The following is a 24,982-nucleotide window of genomic DNA, read 5'->3' as shown; positions in this document are numbered from 1 at the left end:
TCACGTATCCATAATCTGAATAAGTAGTCTGTACTTGAAATTTCACTGTTTTCCTTTTAATATAGGCCTAATGACCACGGAATCACTTTGAGCAAAGATTATTAAAAATAGAGCGCCGATCATATTGACCTTTGACTCGATCTAGTTTGAATAGTCATCTTCAATTCCCGTTTACCGCGAGATTGTGCAAGCTGCACCGATGACAGAAGCTATGCAGTTTACTCACGGTCTGTATTTTCATCAGGCTTAATCATGCTGAGAATATAGTTCCCTGTCGTTGGTTATGCTCAAACATTTATAAAATGATTGAATTTTTGTACAAATCACTAGTGCATTATTATGCCAACATTCAAATGAGTCAAAGAAACATCATCCAACCTCGAAAGTTCAAAAATTACTATCTGCTAGATTGAGTTTCATTCTGCTTGATTCACTAGGTAGATCACGTGAGGTGGTTCCTATTTGGGATTCTATGGTGTGCCAATATGGGGAAAAGTGAAAATGACAATTTGTTTTATTTTTTATTAACTGCATACTGTAATAAGTTCCGATAAGCGTAATAAATATTAAGTCTACATTGAAGAGAACATATCATAGATTGGTTTCTTATCTCCTAAAACCAAACATTACTGGTCTGAAATGGGGGGGGGGGGGGAACGGATTGTTATGAAGTGTGTGTGCTTCAAGGGGGGGTGGGGTGTTTTACTTTCATGCCTTATGATATCGCAGGATTCTAATATAGTAGCCATAATGCCTTAGGACAAAAATGTAATTAAATTTGTTAAGCAGTAATTGAGTAATATTTTTGATTTATTTTGCACGCCATACTAGCTTCTGAATATTCAATACCAACCAATGAAAGGTGTGAAAACGTATGACACTGCACCAATGTCGTGCATGCGTAAGAACTGTTAATGGCAGACTGTCTCTCTCAACGTAAAACCAAAACTTTAAACCTTTCAACACACCATGAAGTGTAAGTGTTATTGTTAAAAAATTTGATAGATGATTTGAAAAAAAAAACATTAAGTTTTTGATTGTGAACAATTTTCCTGTTTACCTACTGAAAACACATGACACCAGGGGTCGATTTCACAAAGGTAGTCCTAACTTGGGACTAGTCCTAAGCAATGCTAAGAGATAGGACTGGTCCTAAGTTAGGACCAGTAACTCATCCTAACTTAGGACTGGTCCTATCTCTTAGCATTGCCTAGGACTAGTCCTGAGTTAGGACTACCTTTGTGAAATCCACCCCAGGAATTATACTAGAATCCTCCTCATAAGACATAATCAGAGCCGTAATTGCCGTAATGGTAACATGCTGCCCTCTGTTGCCAACAAAACTTTTGGGTGAATGTGAAATGTGAATCACAATCTGCTGCCCTCTGTTGCCAGCCATACGTTTGCTGTCAAAAGTGTCAAACGTTTATTTTGACAGTCGCTCATGGCCTTTAAATCGTGAAGTGCACAGTGTACTCAAGTGCCATAAATTAACCCAAGTAGCGAGGAGGTATGGCGATCATTGCACATTATAGTCACCCTGATATACTATTATGAAGACATGGAAGTACAACCAAGGTAATGTGAAATTAAAGAGGGTCAGTTATAAAAATACACCTCCCTGCTGACGAGTTAATAACTGGTCACACTCACACTAATAGCCCACCTGGTTGAGCTGAGTGTTAATGGCTCCGCTTTTAACATCACTGTCACCATGTTTTTTCTTTCATAGTTATCTCGCAACTCCGACGACCGATCGAGCTCAAATTTTCACAGGTTCGTTATTTTATGCATATATGTTGAGATACACCAAGTGAGAAGACTGCTCTTTGACAATTACCAATAGTGTACACTGTCTTTAATTAAGAATCCGTTCGATGGATCCTCAGCTACTAAGTACTAGGGTGTAGTCGTACTAGTAGTAGTAGTACTTTTATATTTATATAAGTTAGCCCAGGCCTGAATTATAATTGTGCAGAAATGATATTAATATATGAAATATCAGTTTAGATATTGTAGGAAATGTGGCGGGCTTTTGCATATATAAGGTTTATCGCAAATAGCAAAATATCAAGAGAGCGCACTGTTGAACCCACACAAAGGTATAGTCGTTGCGTGCGCAAGTCGTAAAAATTGCATAGAAACCGCCCCATATTCCTTCCCACAACGCATTGCGGTTGTGAATCGCGATAAACCTTATACGATTGTTTTCGTTCATGATTATTATTGTCCATTGTCTGCTGCACCGTCGTTGACAGGTGCATTGTGGGATTGCTGCAGGAGAGGAAGGGGGAAGATGGCTCATGTGAGCTGATCACATAGTGTTCCTGTTGAATAAATCGTCTGTAGTCATCTTATTTTTATTGTTTAATCCTTTGTCTCCTTGATGGTAATCTGAATAGTTTAGGAATAGAGTTCCTGTTTTACACTACAATAATGTTGTGCATGTTATAATGCTCTGATTATGGCTCCCTTCAACGGGAGTTTGAGCTTTATTCTCATCGACATGACCCCTGCATCCAAAAAATAAATAATCCACCAATGGGCTTAAATGAATTTAAAGCTACAGAATGACCTGCATTGAATAATGCAATTGAAACAGTTTGAACATATTATCAAAAATTTAGCGAGGAACAAAAATTAATGTTTGGTATTAATTGCCTTAAAGGGAAGGTACACATTTGGGAATTGTCAAAGACCAGTCTTCTCACTTGGTTATCCCATCATAAGCATAAAATAACAAGCCTGTGAAAGTTTGGGCTCAATCGGTCATCGAAGTTGCGAGAAAATGATGAAAGAAAAAACACCCTTGTTGGACAATTTGTGTGCTTTATTCAGATAGGAATAAAAGACTTCTAGCTAGTCTTTTATTATTCTCAAAAGCTACGTTACTTCAGAGGGAATTGTTTCCCACAATGTTTTATACTATCAACAGCTCTCCAATGCTCGTTACCAAGTCAGTTTTTAAGTTAAAATTATTTGGTTCTGAGTAACTACCAAACATGTACCTTCCCTAATGCCCTCAGTGATTGCCTTGGTGCTCCTTGAAGTGTGCATTTATAAGAAACTTGCCTCATAGAGGTCCTTTATCTAGGAAAACTTGCCACCACAGGAAAACAGTAAGTGTTGCTCACTATTAAGTCATGCTGTCCACCCGGGGAAATTGTAATTAAAGTTGTTGAGTATAAAACGTAATACAAAACAAAAAGGATTTGTTCACATCTTTGTGTGCAGAATCTTTGAACCAGCACTTAAGCAATGGCGAATTGCATGCATGCTGCACTCCCCTGCGTAAAACTTGAAAGCTATTCAATTCAATTAAAACAACTTTAATAATCCTTTGCAGGCAGTTACAACAGTAGACCAGCTCCATGTGCAAATATTAAGAGAAAATATTTATACCTAAACTTGAAAATAAAATAAAACATATATATATATATATACTGATTGTTTTCAATTCAATTAAAACAACTTTAATAATCCTTTGCAGGCAGTTACAACAGTATACCAGCCCCATGTGCAAATATTAAGAGAAAATATTTATACCTAAACTTGAAAATAAAATAAAACATATATATATACTGATTGTGTTGGAATCCCCAAAAAACTTTCTGAATTTTGTCAACTTCAAAGCATGTCACCTTTCTTGTCATCAGAGGGCGCTATACAACATAAAACACAGTTGAGTTCTACCAACCCTTGAACAAAAAAAGTATTTTAAATCTTGCTGCTACAATAATTTCCATTGATTGGCCATCCATGCCAGAGTGTGACACGCTTAGTTCAAATCTAATTGCCGTTTACTATACATTTTTTTCGCTGAACCTTTAATTATGAAAAGCACCCGCTTCACTACAAACCATGGTAAACTTAAAATGTAGGCCTGCTCAAACACTGTGAATTGTCTTTGGTAGGTGAAGCCTGTTTTAATGAATATTTAAAATGACTTTTGGGGTTGAACAAAGAATTGACTAGAGTGGGATTCGAACCAACGACCTCCGGATTAACGTGCCCGCGCTCTACCAACTGAGCTATCTAGCCCTATATTGGCGGTGTCCCTATTCTGTCAATATCTTTGTTTGGGGGGTGCCAGTCAGAATATTTAAAATGACACAAAAACATGCCAATAGCTCTTAATTACAATCCTTCATTTAAATTAATTAAATGCATTATATTTATAGTGGTGTTTTACTAGCCATTCCTATATGGACCATTTTAAAAGAGTAAGATATAAGTTAAGTTTTTAGCTGGCTCCCGGCAAATTGCATGTATTTTGTTAGAGTTTAAACAGTAGCAGACACAAAATAATGATGTATGGCGGCGCTGTACTGCTCAAAAACATTGGGAACAAGGATGATCCTAACTGTTGAATGGGAAATGCTATTCCCCATGGGCGAATAGGTCTTTGCCGGTGCGGATGGGACTAATAGTGAATGTCACGTGAAGTAAGTTCCACCAATCAAATGACAAGGATCACGTATGTCACTTATATAAAATAAACTGTAATTGGTTTTTATAAACACAATCTAAAAAAACTTTACACTGTTTAGTACACCAAAACACTCAGATTCAAATTTTGGGGGTAAAAACTTTTTTTATACCTTCTTGAAACCGAAATGGTTCTCAAAAGGCTTTAGGCGGCCTATACTGTCAAAAGTCTCTGTTTACCAAGTTGGTTTTTATTGCTGTTAATTTTTATTTGAAAATTATTTGATTGTAAAAATTCAAATGTATATCTTCCCACAGTGGGTGTTGTTTTGCAGACTTTACAAGGTTACTTTGACAAGTAGAGTGTTTGCCCAAGAAGCTATTTATTTTGTCCAAAACAACCACTTGAGGAAGGGTATGTTAATCCTTATCACTTATGAGTTCAATTAAAAATGTCAAGATACACGTATAGTATTAATCAGTCTGAATTTGACCCTTCCCATGTTGACCATCACTGGGGTGCAGTGAGTGTCTAAGATCAGCATGGCGAGGCACTGGTGAAAGCTCTGGATTACTTGGGCTGGAATTGCTCTGACAGCCATGGATACAATTGTTCCTGTTTGGCTAAGTTTTCATGATTGGATTTGTGTGAGGTGACAGGTTCAATTTTAGAGAGACTATGGTCCTCTTTCGTCTAGGTTCTGTTGAGGATAAAAGGATTAGCGATTTGGTTGACATTCAGGGTGACGATACACGGATCTGTCACAGTTCTGAGCCAGTCTGGCGGCAAATGTCCTCAAAATTTCAGAATATCTGATTGATTTTCATCAATGAGAGAAAATATTAATGCTGTAGGAAAAATTTTGCACCAACTCTAATCAAATTTTTTTTTTTTTGAGAAAACATTTGAGCGGGTGTTTTTCCTTTTTGTGTCTGAATACATGTGAGGCCTACACATTAAGAAGAAAGGCTCACAATGTGACAAGAAACTCCAAAGTTTAGTAAGATTTTTACGACTCCATGTTCAGGCCCAGGAAAGATGTAAAGTACAATATAATAAAACATTCTTAAATGCAGTGGACACTATTGGTAATTGTCAAAGACTAGCCTTCACAGTTTATGTATCTCAACATATGCATAAAATAACAAACCTGTGAAAATTTGAGCTCAATCGGTCATCGAACTTGCGAGATAATAATGAAAGAAAAAAACACCCTTGTTACACGAAGTTGTGTGCATTTAGATGGTTGATTTCGAGACCTCAAGTTCTAAATTTTAGGTCTCAAAATCAAATTCGTGGAAAATTACTTCTTTCTCAAAAACTATGGCACTTCAGAGGGAGCCGTTTCTCACAATGTTTTATACTATCAACCTCTCCCCATTACTCGTCACCAAGAAAGGTTTTATGCTAATAAATATTTTGAGTAATTACTAATAGTGTCCACTGCCTTTAATGATACTTGTCTTATAGGCCTAAATGGGATTATTTTGTTTGGTACTTTTTGAGAACATTCTTAATGATACATGTTTAATAAATGGGAACATTTTGTTTGGTAATTTTTTAAAGTAGTTGGATTGGAATTATTATAGGGGATAGGGAGGGGGGGATAACAATCCTTATCATTGTAAGCGTAAGAAATAATTGCTATTTCCCAATTTGTGAAATTGTGTAAAAACAGATGTTGAGTCTTCAGTCAGACTGTCTACCCTTGAGCAAATGACGCACTCTAGCACCTTGCCACCACCTCTCACTCACCCTTATCTCATCCATACATTGTTCCTTCCTCTAGGAACTCACCAGGGAGACTAATACTCCAGAGAGAAGATTATGTGGAGGCTAAACGAACCCATAGCCCACTCTAGAGGTCCTGGTGATGAACCAAGAGTGTTGACAAACTCAATCATAATTGCTACAGATTGATTTAAGATCATCTCATTCTCGGTCAACTCATACAGAAGGCTTTATCGTTAGTTAAATTAGTTCATTGACTTGAAGCATGTGTCATTTCCACTGTGTGTGGTCTAATTGGTTGTTAATTAGCATTTATAAATACCCCAGACAGTTTCGCTTTAATTCCTATTGGTGCACGTTAAACGTGTGTTTGTGATATAAACACGGCTAGAAGGGTCTCAACATAGGCGTGGTGCGCATACTTTACCCTTGGTGCTAATTGACGCTTAATGCAATTGAACACCCGTAATCAATGTAAAGTGCACATGTACAGTGTTTTTAGTAACATTAGTTGTTCCTGTTTGTTTGTTTGTTTGTTTGTTTGTTTGTTTGTTTGTTTGTTTGTTTGTTTGTTTGTTTGTTTGTTTGTTTGTTTGTTTGTTTGTTTGTTTGTTTGTTTGTTTGTTTGTTTGTTTGTTTGTTTGTTTGTTTGTTTGTTTGTTTGTTTGTTTGTTTGTTGGTTTGTTGGTTTGTTGGTTTGTTGGTTTGTTGGTTTGTTGGTTTGTTGGTTTGTTGGTTTGTTGGTTTGTTGGTTTGTTGGTTTGTTGGTTTGTTGGTTTGTTGGTTTGTTGGTTTGTTGGTTTGTTGGTTTGTTGGTTTGTTGGTTTGTTGGTTTGTTGGTTTGTTGGTTTGTTTGTTTGTTTGTTTGTTTGTTTGTTTGTTTGTTTGTTTGTTTGTTTGTTTGTGAGATGTTGTAACTTTAACTTTTGATCCACACGATAGATTCGTACATCATCGAAAAGGTCAGACCCTGCAAACGCCTTGCAGACATGACCCGATTTTGACCTTTTCTTCACGTTCAAATCAGATTTATGGTATATTTTCTTCAAAAATACATCTTTGGATTTTATTTATGACCATACTTCGTTGATTACACCGATTCTCGTCCAATCACTAAATTGAAGCCACATCGGGCCCGGTCAGTACTTGAATGGTAGGCTGCTTGGCCACTTATTTTATTTATTTTAATTAAAAGCTTGATTTTTCAAGACGTCAATATTACATAATAAAGTCGTCAATATTTTCTGTGAAAATTTAGCTTGATTGTTCGTCGGAGTTGCAAGATAACTATGAAAGAAAAAAACACCCTTGTCACACGAAGTAGCTCAGATGCTTGATTTCTAGACCTCAAATTCTAAATCTGAGGTCTCGAAATCAAATTCGTTGAAAATTACTTCTTTCTTGAAAACTATGTCACCTCAGGGGGAGCCGTTTCTGACAATGTATTATATTATCAACCTCTCCCCATTACTCGTTACCAAGTGAGGTTTTATGCTGATAATTATTTTTTAGTAATTACCAATAGTATCCACTGCCTTTAAATAGGCGTACCTTCATGGATATGTATTTTTGTAATTGTCCACCAGGCTTGTTTTTGTGTACTCCTGGAATCTGAACGCCTTGTTTTTGTATCAACAAGGAGAGGAAACCGTTTGAGTTACGCCATGATGAAACCATCAGGTGTCGATTTACAAGGATTTTATGTTTAAAAAGTGTCTTTTTTATTATTTGCTGTTGGTCTCTTTATTTGGCAGCTGATAGATCAAGACTGGGGCTACATTTAAAAAGTTAACGCCAAAATTGTATCACCCCTACTTCTATTCGTACCGGAAGGTCAAAGTTTGCATCTGTATATTTTCTTCGAAAATAACTTTTTGGGCTTATCTGCGACTATAACAATGGTCTGTTGAGAAACACCAAGTGAGTGTCAAATGTCGTTAAATATTTTGGGGAAAAAAATGGATCTCCCGAATTACTATCAGCCATTTTGAACTTTCTCTATGTCTTAGGAAATGGAAGGAAGTACTCTTACTATGAAAACAGTTAAACTGGGATTTGTTACGACCAAAAATTGAATGACATTCCGAACACCTTGTTTTTGTTAAAGGCAGTGGACACTATTGGTAATTACTCAAAATATTTATTAGCATAAAACCTTTCTTGGTAACAAGTAATGGGGAGAGGTCGGTGGTATAAAACATTGTGAGAAACAGCTCCCTCTGAAGTGCCATAGTTTTGGAGAAAGAAGTAATTTTCCACGAATTTGATTTCGAGACCTCAAGTTTAGAACTTGAGGTCTCGAAATCAACCATATAAACGCACACAACTTCGTGTGACAAGGGTGTTTTCTTCTTTCATTATTATCTCGCAACTTTGATGACCGATTGAGCTCAAATTTTCACAGGTTTGTTGTTTTATGCATATGTGGAGATACACCAACTGTGAAGGCTAGTCTTTGACAATTACCAATAGTGTCCACTGACTTTAAGACAAAAACTTCAGTCTAGTTATTATTATACTTTTTCAATTTCAGCCATACTCTCTTTCGCTCAGCATTGTCATCAGAGTTTGTATCCATTCCCAAATAACCTATTTGATATTTTAGACATTATGAAAGTTCAGTATTCAGAAAGTAGTTTGCAAACTAAGCAGGCTCTTTAACGTGCTAATGAATTGCTGAAGTTCATAATTTTGTTCTTGAAAAATACCCTTTTTAATCAATCACGATTACTTTTTTGACAACATATGCATAAAATGATAAGTTCTCATCCCTCATTTTCCGGAATAGCACACATTTATCATGAAGTTATTCTTAAAAACAAACATCAATCCCTCTTCGTTATGAATATCCTCAAATCTGTGGAAGTTGGCAGTAGGCTATGTATCAGACTCAATTCAAACAAATATTTTCCTGCGTCTAATCATATCTCATCATGTGTGTAGAAAATTCGCCAAGGTTGTTTAGCCCATACCGGCAAGCTGCACTCCCATTACTGGGACCCTGTTTGCGCAAGGTTTTGTCATAGTCTTATATAAAGCACTCTGTTCTCCGTAGAGCGCTATATAAATGCTTCATATTATTAAAACATTGTTTTCTTGGGTTTTTTTTTAAGAATAAAGTGCCTTTTTCACTGATTTACACAATTCCCCTAATAGTTATTAGCATAAATCTTTCTTGGTCACGAGTAATGGGGAGAGGTATATAAAACATTGTCCTGTATACTTTGCTGATATAATACATTAAAACCGACCATGCAGTTTCTTTGTTTATCATGCACATGTTGCCTATCGTAGCCTGTACTGTTTGTCAGGATTGTTTTTTAGCTGTTGAGGATATATCAATGTTCTACATCTTTATGCCCTGTCTTGCCTGGGAAGTTGTGTTCAGCAGCATCGAGCAAGACACGTAATTCATATATAAATGAAAAAAAAAACAATGTTGTTTAATGTCTTTGCATAAAAACATTGAGCTGCCAGTGGTGGCGCGGCGCCAGTACTTGCACCTTGGGCTAAACAAGATTGGTCTATACCCTTGCTATATGTTTTTCCTTTTTGTAGATTACAAATGCAAATAGCAAGCTGTATTTTCAAATAAGATAGTGTTTTTTAATAATCTTGTTGATTAGTTTTTATAGAAGTAGGGTTTTAATTAATTTGTTTTCTTATCCACAGTTCCAAACCCGGAGTTTTGTACTATAAGACCAATCATCAATATGACAACTGTTCAATTATTGCTGAAGCCTGCAGTGGAAATGCTAACAATGTGGACTATGCCTACTCATGGGATAACAGGTGCACATTTTATACATTTCTCTCTGAACCTCTCTCAACCATAGACCCGTCTTGCTGTGTCCTCGTTTCAATCATAGAAATCTGTGTTTAAAGGTAACTTCGTAGTTACGTGTACCTGATGCAGTTAAAAAACACAAACTCCTTTAAAAAATTCAACATACAGATGTTTGAGGATAAACAAAGTAAAATTTACTGAGCATGAACCGTTGTTTTAAAACAATAGCTTTGTTAACGGCAGTGGACACTATTGGTAATTGCTCGAAATAAGTATTAGCATAAAACCTTACCTGGTAGTAATGGGGAGAGGTTGATGGTATAAAACATTGTGAGAAGCGGCGCCCTCTGAAGTAACGTAGTTTTCGAGAAATAAGTAATTTTCCACGAATTTGATTTTGAGACCTCATACTTAGAACTTGAGGTCTCGAAATCAACCATCTAAGCGCACACAACTTCGTGTGACAAGGGTGTTTTTTCTTTCAATATTATCTCGCAACTTCGACGACCAATTGAGCTCAAATTTTTACAGGTTTGTTATTTTATGTATATGTTGAGATACACCAAGTGAGAAGACTGGTCTTTGACAATTACCAAGAGTGTCCATTGTCTTTAACAAAAAAAGAAGACCACCAACACCTTGTAGAGAGCTCAGTTGGTAGAGCGCTGGCGCATTAATCCGTTAATCCCGAGCATTCAAATCCTGCTCTAGTGAATTTGTCTTTGCTTAATCCCAAATCATTAAAACTAATTTACCCAGCCAGTTTCCCCTATGGTTCAATATTTGATATTAACATTAATTAAACAATTCTGAGTTATGCCAAGGCTTGATATGCCTACCCCTCCCAAATCCTCAGAAATCTTATTCAGGAAGTTATATGATTTTGTTTGGTTTGGCGGTGTTGGCCAAAAAAACAAGTTGTGTTCAATGGGCCAGGCATACCAGTATTACATGTACCCGGTAGGTGTTGAGTTATCATTGAGAGGAGGATTTAATAGATTCAGGAGGGTCTCTTTCTATAGTACGACAGTGAATTGAATTTAAACAAACATGACAAAATACTTGTTCTGTTTTATGTGTGGTTTTTGTTTTGTTAAGTTGACTTTGGTTGTTGTTTATTTTGTTTATTTTATTAGGGGATAAAATTGTTACACCCTCATTGTCTCAACCCATCAAATCCCAAATGAAACTTTAAAAACTAGATGAGATTTTGATACAAGATGTAAGTGTCTTTTATCATCAGAATCATCACCATGCCTAAAGTAGTATAGCGCCCTCTTTTGTTAGATTTTAATAGTTTGTTTCAAGTGTTTGTCAGATACCAGTTACTCAATGGAGTCTGGTATAAAACTCAAAAGTAGCTGCAAACCAATCTACCTGTTGTAACAGGTAGATTGTTAGTGTTGATCAGCACTAACCCATAACAAGCAGGCAAGTGCAATCAATAACTCTTTGACTTGGCATTTGTGTGCCACTCATTTTTTTAAATGTTAGCAAGCAGTAGCCAATACTGTGTAATGTACTATCTTCATTTATTTTATTATTGATAAAATATATGAAATGGCAACCAAACGGCAATTTGTGAATAATAAGTGTGGGTTTTTTACATCCAGCTTTAATATATTAAAAGGTCTGTTGGCTAGATCACAACTATGTCTGTCGCGGTGATAGCGTTCCGAATCTTCCCGCGATTCCCGCGGTAATCTCGTGAGACTGCTGGCCCCGCAAGACCACTGCTCTCACGACTACGGTATGGGGAGTAGAAGTTGGCCACCAGCAGTTCGCGTGAGCAATGATCTCGCATGAGCACAGTTCTCACCGCTGCAGACCATTAATGACTAGTCCACAAGACCATATCATAATAGTTACAGTATTTAAAAAAAAAAAACTAAGGAACTCTTGCAAACAAATAGAATGAACTATAGAAACATTATATGAACTCTAAAATTGGCAAAAATTTGGACGAGAAATTGGTAGGAGCTATTGGGCTAGCTTCACATACATGTACACCAAGTCAAAATAAGCAAAATGATATTTCCATGATTGGACAATTTCTGTCAGATTGTGGTATTTCTGTGGAGGATTGGTACTGCTTGGACGTATTCTGTCAGATTTCAGATTAAAAATTTTATCACAGTGTTTTTGAATAAGTGTGAAATATTTTCACAATTTCCTATGTATTTGAGTACCAGTAGGGGATAGACTTTGCAGAGACATTTCAGGTCTTCTTTTTATTTTATTTATATTATTATAACTTTTTACATTCTTATGAAAAAGAGGTTTCCATAAGGCCTACTAATTTCCATCTCTCACGACTTACACAACTTTCTTGTGAAAGAAAGAACAAACCTTATAAAGTTGTTACAAGATATGATAATTTTGATATTGTTAGGCCCCTTGCTAATACATATTGACATAATACACAATATATATTACATGCTTGTTGTAACTATATGTCTATATTTGTAATGCATCCTTAGTGTATTTTTTTTCAATTTTCTGAACTATGTCAGTAGAAAATAAAGTCATAAGAAATGACAAATGATATTAGACTGCCAGTACTAATCAGGGGTGATAATATCACAGACACAACTCCAGCCAATTTGGCAACATCTTACATACTACCAGGAGCAAGTAAAGTGGAAAGACCCTTTAAGTAGCTTGGCTGTATCAGGTAACCAGTTTGGTAAATTCATCCACCCAGGCTAATTTGGCAGCAGACAGCTGCTCTAGTCAACTGATTATTGAGCAAGAACAGTCTTCACAACAAGCAGCGAGAGAGAGAGCGCACTACATGGCTGTCATGTCCACATTGTACTTGATTGATATGAAACAGGTGCCAGCAAGTCCAGCACTTGCTCTACATGCTATATTTCAGGACAGCAACTTGCTAATCGTCGCTGACATACTTTTTTTTTCCTGCTCAAAGACAAAAAGGTCTTCCCCCACAGTCGCTCTTCTGTATCCCGTTTATGATGCATTTTCCATATTGCAACATATCATTACTCTAGAGAGAGAGTAACAGGGATATGAATGCCACATGTTTGAGAGGGAAGGGGGGGGGGGGTAGTAGCAGACAACTCCTAAATGAACTTGGCAGTTTTCCTCATGCCTTGTAGGGCAGATTTGCAGGCATTAGTTGAGAGCAAGACTAATCTACGTCAATTTGTCTTATGTTCCCATACGTCTGACTCAGACCTTGGGGCAGATGGCCATCCCAAATTGATTCTAATTTGAGCGGATTTATATTACAGCTGTCCTTTTTGTTGTGGTTGGGAGGAAGATATTGTAAGAATTCAACAGGACAATCACATTGCACCCTATACATACCATGACAAAAGACATTGTGAAGGCTTATTTGCCATTGGTTGTCAGGCTATTTCTACCTCCATGGTAACACAGTCTCACAACATCCTTGCCCTTCCCACTCCTACCCCACAGTACAAACACACCCATTTAACCAAGTACACAAACGGGGCTGCTACAATGTACACTGATTTCATCTACCCATTTGTCTTGATAAATAGAGGAATCAAGAGAGAGATTAAAGGAAATATATGACGACCAGACTGATAATGACATCATTTCATTTGTTAAAGGCTGAGTGTGCTTTTTAAAGCCATTGGACACTTTCGGTAAACAGTATTGTCCAAGGGCCCACACTTCGTGTATGACAACTGATATAAAAAATAACAAATGTGAAAACTTAGGCTCAATCGGTCGTCGGGGTCGGGAGAAAATAACGGGGGAAACCCACCCTTGTTTCCGCACATTTCGCCGTGTCATGTCATGTGTTTAAAATAAATCCCTAATTCTCGACAACGAGAATTGATAATTGCTTTAATAATTTCTCGAAAAGTAAACCTTTTGATGGAATAATTTTTTCAAGAGGAGTCTTTCACCATTACCTTCTGTAAACCCTGTAAGTTATTTGTAAATCTGTGAACTTTTACTTTTTTTTTCCCTGTGCCGAAAGTGTTTAATGGCTTTAAGAAATGTCAAATACTAGTATCCTCACTTTGTAAAACCCCATAATTTGCAAAACAAAATAACGAATCTGTGGATATTTAGGCTCAATTGGTCATCAAAGTTGCAAGAAAATAGTGAAAGAAAAAGCACCCTTGTTGCATATACAGGTTTGCTTTCAGATGCATGAAGCTTTTCACAGTTTTGTGTGTGAAAAATTACTACCTTCTCTAAAACTGCTTTACCACTAAGGAATAAGCATCATATGATGTTTTATAAAATGAAGAGCTTTTCCAAGTAAGTTTTTATTGTCACCAACTTGTGGAGTAATTCCCAAAAGTACACCCTACGTGTACCTTTAAGTTCCCTATTACAAACAGAAACACAACAAGTGAGAAGTTAGGCTCTCGGTGAAAACTTGCCAAAGCATTGACAAAAGACAAGAATATCATGGAAGATTTTTCTCTGTTTTGAAGTAGGTGAAGTAATGAAAGGTTTTCGTTGCTAGTTAGTACCTAGTCACACCCTATGGTGGGATCATGGCCAATTTTACATCATCTCCAAACTCAATGAATGTAGACCTGCAGTTCTTCAACCAATGATGAGAAGGAAATGTTACTGTAAAGGCACAGCCGTCGATTTCACAAAACTCTTCCTAACTTAAGACTAATCTTAGGACTTAGGACTTAGTCCCAACCTTGCACTGTAGCATGTAGACCTTAAGATTAATGCTAAAGTTAGGACGAGTTACCCGTCCCAACTCGAGATAAGACGAGTCCTAACTCTTTGTGAAATCGACCCCAGGACACTTTTGGTAATTACTCAAAAAAATTGTTAGCATATTAACATGCTTGGTAATGTTTTAACAGAAGCATTAAAACAATTCTGTTAAGCAATAATTTCTGGATCCTAAGCAAGTTTTTCTGCTTGCAGGCTTTAAGAAATTGGGCCCTGGCCGTTTCACACTCGGGATCAAACCCCTGGAACTGCAATGATTTAGCCCATAGTTGCAAATACATGTTAAAAACTGTTCAGCTTTCGATATTTACATTGAGTTCCCATTACTTCAAATAGTTTGGAAAGAGAGGGTCTTAAGTACTGAAATACAACACCATATACTGCTGCACAAATAATTTAGCATAAGCTTGGGCGATATCGATTTATTTTATTCACGATATATCGCCGACAATATATTGCGATATTCGATATAATCGCGATTCATTAAATTTGACATCATCAGTCTTTAAACTCCCAATGAAAGTTGTAGAAGAGACAGTCATAGCATAAGTGAGGTGTTCTAATGACCTATTCTTCTGGTTGTACTCCAAACCTATGGGGTGCAAGATGTCTCAGCTAGGAAATACATCGCGAGATTCGATTAAAACCAAATCGATCAGATATCGAAATTGTTTCCAAATTAGTATTGCGATATTCGATAATATATCGTGGTATCGCCCAAGCTTAATCTAGCATGGTATTTGACCTCTCAAGAACAAATTACGTTTCAACTTCTTCGGCCATGCAAACTGGGGTAAGTTAAACCTACTTTCATGTCACACAAGATTGTAGCTGCTATATTTCCCCGGAAAGATGCTTAACCCTGGGTTAACTCATTTAATCCTATTCAGGAGAAACATACTCTGGGAATTTTCTTGGAGTAGCTTTTGAAGTATGTACGGACTGGCCAAAACGTGCTTAGAATTTCCTTGGAAATACATTTACATGGTGTTGTGTGAATGGGCTTATGTTGAGTTCAGGCTCTCATGTAACATTCATGTTCTCTGAAAAAAAAATTCACTGGATTAGTGTAGTGTATGCTCAGAGCGAAAGGGAGTTCATGGAACATTTGTGGAAGCTTTGCTGTCTCATTTTCGCTGCCTTTTTTTTTGAAGACTGCCATTAAAATAACAATTGAACTAGATATAGTCTGAGCATGAATAGTATGGGAAGTGAGTGTTGACAGAGTTCACTCAACACTACCTACATTCAGTAAATTGAAACAATACAGTCCGTGCTGTGAACCCGCACATGTGTAGTAAGTTATGACAAGTTTAGAAGACTGGCTCCGGGCGTTTCTACTTTGTCTTACAGTGCAGAGGAAATGATTAAGCACTGTTGAATATTTCTAGGGATCATTCTATTACAGAATCTCAGTCTGGATCGTACAGTTTCTACTCAAGGTGTTACAAAACAGAAATTAATCCTAATTGCAGTGAAATTAACTGTCCCTTAGGAAAAAGAGAATCATTATGTGTAGCCACCTGGTCTGTGCAATATTTTTTTTTACTGATAATTTAGAATTTGTTCCAGGATAAGAATGTGGTCATCTTGGCTGACATTCCCGCCTGACCGCTAAAGGGGATGTGGTTATCCTATACAGTCAGTCAAATAATTTTCGAAACACTTTTTTTCGCCTGTTGGAAGTCGCTCTTTTTTTAAGTGTTTCACTATCCCCTTCTTCAATGATGGGGTTTTTTGTTTCGTTTGTACAGACCAATTGTAAAGTTATTAAGATGAGCAGTTACACATCAACCATACATGTTCTTGGTGTGGGTGGGGACCATTCTTCAACATTGCTCAAAAGCATCTGGTTCAGACTGTCTCAAAAACTAAAACAAGGGACCAAAATGTCCTTGGTTTTTATGCGATTGATTACTAATTTAATATTATTTTCCCTCGGCTGAAGGTGTCGGCCCAATCCATGCTAACTGTAATGGCAAGTTACTCATCAGAACACCAAACCTTACATGGACACACTCCTGAACTTAAAATCATTCCTTGAAATCCAGTCTTTGCACTTTGATTTCCTAATTGAATTACTTCATGTGATTGATGTTTGCCCACTATATGAATCATAGAAGGAGATATTTCAGGTTAGGCTGGCTCATGCATCCCCCATAGAGCATCTTGTTGTGTGACTTTGTCATTGGGTTTTCGTTTGAGGACTTAATTAGTGTAATCTATTCTGACTAGCAAATAAGTATGATGTAAAACAGCGAAGAGTTTATAACCGCAGTTCACAGCTCTGAAAATAGTAACCTGATTTTGTAAATTAACAATGTGAAGAATAGCAAACAAGACTTATGAGGAGATGAATGTTGATTCTGTGTTTTATTAGATCTACAAGTGTTTTTAATTTGTTTTGAATTGTGTGGTGATGATCTCTCACATTTGTTTGGAAAACTGACTTCAGTTTAAATTGAATAGGTATATGAATCCTTTTGCTTTAAACTCTGTAAGATAACTTGCAACTATAACTTATGTGGCTTTTCCGTTTCACCCAATTGCATTTCTTAGGTTTTTTTAAAACGAATTTTGAGGGGTTTCAGAATACAGTTTACATGTACCATCACACAGTTGATTTCAACAAAGTCTACTCCTGAAAAACTCTGCAGGTCATGTCAGTTTTGTGTACAAAAGCGATACAAGAAGGAGCAATTTCGAAAAGCATCAAACTCTATGATTTTGAAACATAGAAACTCATTGGACTTGATGTTCAACTCTGCAAGCGATTTGTGTGCTGTTCAGGGGATGGCCCATCTTGTGATGGTAACCTATTGATTGGGTTGGCTACTTCTTAAAGCTCTTCATATTAATCATCATAACATATTTAGCTAATTTTGTCAGCCTCAAGGTGAGGCAAGATGGTCACATGGAGAGTGTTATTTCTTCTTCTTCAAGATATGCTGATCTAAGCAGGCTAAACACTTGTGGAAATAGCTTACGCTATTTTATTATCACACAGTTGCTTTTGCAAATATTCATTATGTTAACATTGTTTGTGTACCTCTGTGAATTCAATTGTGGTTTGATCAAAGGACTCTGCACCTGTGGATCATCTACGTACCCCTATTTTATGATGTTGAGTGAGGTCATTGAGTTTTTGCCAGTGAAAACGCGTTTAAAAAAGTGTCTTGATGTTAACCGAAAGCACAAAAAATCCTCAAACCTTTTCACTACCTCAAATAAGTACACCCATCTGATCCCTTATGTGTACTAATAATAACTATCACATTAAAGGCAGTGGACACTATTGGTAATTACTTAAAATAGTTATAGCAAAAAACGTTTTTGTTGACGAGAAATTGGGAGAGGTTGATTTGTTTAAAACATTGTGAGAAACGGCTCTCTCTGAAGTGACGTAGTTTTCAAATAAGAAGTAATTTTCCACGAATTTAATTTTGAGACCTCAGAATTAGATTTTGAGGTCTCGAAATCAAGCATCTGAAAGCACACAAATTCATGTTACAAGGGTGTTTTTTCTTTCATAGTTGTCTCGGAACTTCGTCGACCAATTGAGCTCAAATTTTCACAGGTTGTTATTTTGTGCATGTTATATGTTGAGATACACCAAGTGAGAAGTCTGGTCTTTAACAATTATCAATAGTGTGCAGTGTCTTTATAGCTCTGAAGGAGTAAAACAAAAGGAAGATTGTGTCCAAGGAAACTGGCATGTTTGATACATGTCAGTTACCAGATCAGCATACTGTTACAACTAGTTGCCATAGGAAAGTTTGCTACAATGTTTTGCCATATCAAGCTACCTACAAGTGTAAGAGATGCTGAATCGATGGCTGTGCTCAAACCCCTCCTCAAGATACTTCCTTTCCCCAGAACCATCATATCTTGATCCTCGTTGTGTGATGTTTTCTTTGCTAAAATAAGTGTTTTGTTCGTTTGTATCGGCTATTCACTGGAAAAGTTGAGGGAAAGCTCTGGTTTAAACATTGCAATTCTGACCAGTTTGCTCCTATGTCATATAATTTCAAGAAACAGGTGTTTTGAAAGGTGTTTTGTGTAACATAAATGTTCACCATATATTAGTTGGTTTTCTTGTTATTTTCAATTCATTATAAAGTGTTACTTTATAGTTGTAGGTTCATCACCACCCCAAATCAAAGGTTCAGAGTCAAGTGATGACAACATACATAAACTGTGAGAGTCTGTCCCTGCTGATAAGTCCACTGGATGTATGACAGACTGAATTGATCAGGTTCCTTCTAAGAAACCACTCTGGCTCTGCTATAATGATTGTATCAGAGTGTCGAGTGGACTGCATTAAGAACTAATGTATTATATTGTTTTATTGTTTAGGGGGCCATTCAGAATATGTTTAAAATGTCAACCTTTTAAAAAAAAATGGTTGGTGGGGAATCACTGTCTTCTTTAGTGTGTAAGGGATACCCCAGTATTAAAACAAAATCTAAACTTTAGTTGGGTGTGTGGTCAAATACCAGAAAAAAACTGGAAAGTAAATATTGATTATTCTGATGGCTCTAAGAATGTTTGAATGATTCAGTTTGGGGAAAAAATATGCATACAACTGATGTCAAGAAGTTAACTTAAACCAACAGTGTTTTGTGGCTTTGCTGTTAACAATTGTCTGTTTTTGACTTTCAGATATATATCAAGCAATCAACAAGGATAAACTGACAGACATAGCCTAAATGACTTAAGAAGCTCCAGAATGAATGATGTTAGTTCAAGCATGGTTTTAGAAATTGGTTCAAGCTCCATCTACTGATCATTCAGGAAGTGCTCCAAGTACAAAGTCAGGATTCATATAAAGCATCTCAACTATCTGAAAACAAACATCATGTACAAGATGGTGAGTATAAATGCATCAGCTGATTTGTATCCCTTTGATGGCTTTGGAGAAACTATTTCATTTTTTTTGACTGACAGGCTGCTCTGTGTTTTACTCATGTTATTGTTCATTCAAGCACTTGGTATTTTTATCAGTACAAACCGGTATGCGCACATAGATGCTTTCCACATTTTGTAATCGTCAGGTTTTGGACTAGTGCAAGTCTGTGAACATTTATACTTTAAACTTCTTCCCCCAACAAAGTTACAAAATTAGAAACATACTTTTAATGATTTTTATTTGATCTAGCTCATTTAAAATGGATACAGAAGGCCATGATTTATATTCTAACTGGGGGGGGGGGGTACCTGTGGATTTCCATCTGCAGAATGAAACATAGAGCAACCAGGGTCAATTTATTGGTATTTGTTGCAAATTGCTTGCTACTGGTACTCAGCTGTTGTTTGCTTATCTTGAAAATCACGTGGAAATTTGGTTGGTAATCCTGCTTTTACCAAGGAAGAAATGTCATACTTAGCATACTTTTGTGCTTAGCAGCTCTGTGAAATGGGGCCCAGTGCTTTGTAGTTAGTATCTTCTGTAAACCAAAATACATCGACATATACTTTGTACATCCCTTCTCTTGTCAATCAAGAAGAAACCACAGAATCTTTCTCAATGAAGTTGTGGTATCCCTTTTGGTTAAATGTGGCTGGCACAGAGATGATCCACATCTGGCATCTGCAAAAGCTGTTTATCACAAGTGGTTGTATCAGTCAGTCATACGCAATGGGATGAAGTGGTGCAAGAAGCATTGGACATGCTTCAACTCCATACAATCTTTCAGTCTTTGATTACATTTACAGGTGATGCTTACATAGGCTAGGGTGTGGCTGAGGGGGGGGGGATAGGATAGGTGAATGGTTTGGGAAGATTGACACTTTTGGCAACACTCCTATCCCCCACCCTGTATAGTGTTGGATTCCATTAGCTACATGTATTCACACATCACAAACTTGGGCTGAGTGTCCGTTTATACAGCTGTGGCTTAAATAATTGCTAAGGGGCAGCCTCAAAGTTAATGCAGCTGCATGCCCCCGCCCCCTACTTCAAAAATAACCTTAGCCTGTTCTGTTGTATCACTGTTCCCGTTCCTCAGTTGCTGGTTTTTGGAAGACTAGGGATTATGTTACTAGCTCATTGTTCCTATAACGCCCTTAGTCCGCATTCCCACTGGATCCCAAGTGCGAGATCAGGATCCTGCAAAAAGATTGGTTGCAGTCGTAAGATCGCGGTCGCATTCCCACTTGAGTATGATTGCGCATTGATCCCCCTTGTGGGAACGGAAGTGGGTTCAAAAGAACACTGCTTGCTAGCAAGTTGCGGGGTCTGATCACCCTTTGCGTTCCCACTAGACTTTTGATCGCCCATTAATCCAAAAGGGCTCAGATCCGGCTTTAATCCTACTCCCAAGGAGGATCAAAACTGCACGGTCAGATCCTGATCGTCTCATGTTCCCACTGGAGCCTGTCTCTCGTTGATCGCCCTCTTGGGGTCTTGATCGCCCTTTTCTCGAATTGAGGGATCAATGCGGGGTCCAGTTGGAACAGGGTCTTATATAGTTGATGAGCTGGTGGACTTGCATTAGGTTTATGTTACCAACATACGCAAACGTAACCGGAATCAAGAATGTAAGTTAAAGATTGGGTGTGATATACAGTAGATTTGTTTTATTCCTAAAGAGTGGATTTGGTACAAGTAAAGCACTGGCTTTACAGTTTGTCATTTTGGGATAATAATTTTATCAGATATAATTTGCAGAAACTTCAAAAGTTAAGTTGTCATTGACTGTCTTTGTAAATTTCGAGCTCTAACAATCATGCAGTCACACATTGTTGTCATGAAACGACAGAGTTCAGTCACAGTTCAGAAAAATTGACTAGAATGGGATTTGAAGCAAAGACCTTGTGGTTTCCTGCTTTAAAAAATACACTTTAGAATATCTTCCTTTTTATTCAGAATGTCTTCTATGTGTGTAGTAGATAACTAAGTTGTAGATAACATCATATTTAAACTTGGTGATGCCACCTTGATTCTATGTTATAAAGCGCCCTCAATGTTTCCATTCCAGCCTTCCTCCAAGCCTGGTTCCATCCCATTGAATATATATATTTTGATGGGATATGCACACATGTCATCCGTAGCGCATCCATGTGTGTGAAATGACCAGGCTCAGTAATTGTCACAAATCAACATCTGCCACACATGTTAGCATTTCCATCCGCTCCATAATGTACATAATTAAATTGTAACTTTTTTGCCCAGTAGACGAGTCTATATCATCCACGCTCTAGTTCATGGCGCTCCCATCCTATGTTAATTGTGCTAATAGATTTAACACAACGATATCCCATGTGTTATTTTAGTTAACGATGTAATGAAGCACAGTTTTTGAGTTTGTAATAAAGAATTAACTTCAGTGGCAAACGCATAAAAACACATGTATAGTCTTGAGGCTTGCAGACATTCTCATTAGTCACGCATCCCAGACTCTTCTTCCAATGTTGAGGAATAATGACGATAAATAATGATGGAGAACTGATTCTTCGACACATGCTTGTTATGTCTTGAGTTTTTAAGAAACCTTAAAAAAATTGTTGTTCTAATAAGTTCCGGTATCTTATATTAAATTGAAAACAGTGATAAGGTCCTTTCATTCGTGACCAAATAACAGATTTTAATATGATGCTCTCCATCAACATTTTGCATGGTTTAAAAACCAGCAAAATATTGAACTTGATTTGGCCTAAGTACCTTTTGTTGCAGTCACAATTTAGTGTTGTTGTTGTTGTTGTTTTTGTTGTTATTGTCATCTTATTGGTTTCTTGATTTATAATAAGAAACCAAATTTCAAAGGTGGGTATCCATGTATCCTTTCTCTTTAATATAAAACTATGTCTCTTAATTTATTTGATAACAAATTTTAAAAACTACATAGAAATTATTTTGAATATTTTACGATCAGTGATCTCTCAGAAATGAGTAATACTACAAATTTTTTAAAATTAAATACTGAAAACCACTGTGAAAACATTGCTTGGAACATACGCGTAGAGGCTAAATTTTCATTTGATATTGTAAGTGACTTCCAACATCTCTTTAACTGCAATTTGCTGGAGTTTATTTCCATATCCAGCTGTGAGCTGCTTGTCATCAGCTGTTACAATCTACCCCGACTCTTTATTGTATTACGTAGAATCACATGGGGTCAGCTATGTTCACAGTATATCTCCACATTAATGAGAGACATTGGCAAATGTAGAGGAAAAGTGCTATCAACCCACAGCCCGGTCTGTCAACCTTAGATGTAGAGACCAGTTAAGTGTTAGGGAGAGGAGAGTGCCCAAATTGAATTCATCAGTTTTGTTCTTGGATATTTGATTCGGAGTAAATTCAAATGAAAATGAATGATTTGTGTAGGCAGTTTTGTTATGGCTAATGATTCACTCTAAATTATTTTGTAAGTTTGCAAAATATTTCTTTTTTGTTTGGAGGCCTGCAATTACTGTTTTGTACTTAAAGGCAGTGGGAACTATTGGTAATTCCTCAAAATAATTATTAGCATAAAATCTTTTTTGGTAGCGAGTAATGGGGAGCTGTTGATTAAAACACCATTGTGAGAAACAGCTCCCTCTGAAGTAACGTAGTTTTCGAGAAAGAAGTAGTTTTCTTCCATTGTTTTCTCACAACTTCGACTACCATTGAGTTCAAATTTTCTTAGGTTTGTTATTTTGTGCATATATGTTGAGATACACCAAGTGAGAAGACTGGTCTTTGACAATTACCAAAGGTGTCTAGTGTCTTTAAGGGAAATAGAAAATGATGAGGATTCTATTTTGGTCATAAATTGATTTTTACCTTGAGCTCCATCTGGACTTATTAAGAATTCAATATTCTCATGTATTGGGGCAATCAACGAGCATTTATATAGAAAACTCAGATTCACATACAGGAGCCTGAATTCAGGTTGACTGAGTGTTACCTCACTCAGCTCATCAGCAGGAAGTGTCGTTAGAACAACAATAACTAATTTAGATCTGTAAGATTTATTTATTTATTTCCTTTATTTACCCAGGATGAGCCAAATCAGTAAAAAATAAGTGGTTTCCATAAGGGCCCTGCATAGTTAGATTGTTAAGAACAAACAAATCAACATATTAAAAAGTAAACATATTAATCACATTAAACAAAAGATATAAAAGTTATAAACTAATTGTAAATATGTAAGAATGTAAGCGGAAAACTGAAAGCAATATAAACATAAATTAAGAGTAAATATAATTACAAGAGTCAATTCAACAGAAGCTATTTGAGGCATCTTTAGGATTTATTTTAGGTATAACTGTTTTTTCTCGGGCACTTTTAAAGGGAAGGTACACGTTTGGTAATTGTCAAAGACCAGTCTTTTCACTTGGTGTATCCCATCATAGCCATAAAATAACAAGCCTGTGAAAATTTGGGCTCAATTGGTCATCGAAGTTGCGAGTAAATGATGAAAGAAAAAACACCCTTGTTGGACGAATTTGTGTGCTTTCAGATAAGAATAAAAGACTAGCTAGAGGTCTTTTATTATTTTAGGGAGAAACTACCTCCTCCTTAAAAACTGCGTGAATTCATAGGGAGTCGTTTCCCACAATGTTTTATACTATCAACAGCTCTCCAATACTCGTTACCAAGTCAGTTTTTAAGTTAATATTTGTTATGAGTAATTACCAAGCGTGTACCTTCCCTTTAAATCAATAATACTGCACTAACTAACCAACTAGCCTGTAAAGGTTTTTTTATAAAATTGTTTGATTTACTTGAAAACTATATTTGTGTTTGTATTCTGATTGGAAATTAATGGAATGGGAATGCCTTGGATCCTTAAACCCTCTATTTTAGAGAGGAAAGACAACTTGAAGCTCTTGGTACATACATTTGAAGAGTCACAAGATGTTATGCCATGCAAATATAAACTTGTGGTCACAGTAAACTTGAGTTGTCAATAGTTAGAGTCGACTTTAGTTAAAGGCAGTGGACACTATTGGTAATGACTCATAACATTTATTACCATAAAACCTTTCTTGGTGACAAGTAATGGGGAGAGGTTGATGGTATAAAACCTTGTGAGAAACGGCTTCCTCTGAAGTGCCATAGTTTTTGAGAAAGAAGTAATTTTCCACAAATTTGATTTCGAGACCTCAGGTTAAGAACTTGAGGTCTCGAAATCAACCATCTAAACGCACAAAACTTTGTGTGACAAGGGTGTTTTTTTCTTTCATAATTATCTTGCAAGTTCGATGACTGATTGAGCTCAAATTTTCACAGGTTTGTTATTTTATGCATCTATAACTGTGAAGGCTAGTCTTTGACAATTACCAATAGTGTACACTGCTTCAATAAGTGACTACAGTTAGGCCAGGTCATATTCCATGCAAAC

General features: G+C 36.7%; 1 long non-coding RNA gene across 1 annotated transcript; it reads left to right on the top strand.

The window, feature by feature from the left end:
- The first annotated feature begins 1,430 nt into the window (after positions 1–1,430).
- On the top strand, positions 1,431–19,498 carry LOC117288801. Its single transcript, XR_004518911.1, has 3 exons — positions 1,431–1,578; positions 9,833–9,952; positions 19,314–19,498. It is a non-coding gene; the product is annotated as an uncharacterized LOC117288801 (long non-coding RNA).
- Positions 19,499–24,982: the final 5,484 nt, after the last annotated feature.

This window comes from Asterias rubens, chromosome 4 (assembly GCF_902459465.1).
Source record: "Asterias rubens chromosome 4, eAstRub1.3, whole genome shotgun sequence".
NCBI classification, from domain to species: Eukaryota; Metazoa; Echinodermata; class Asteroidea; order Forcipulatida; family Asteriidae; genus Asterias; species Asterias rubens.
Note: the sequence above shows the minus strand (reverse complement) of the source record. Positions and strands in the feature narration are given on the sequence as shown.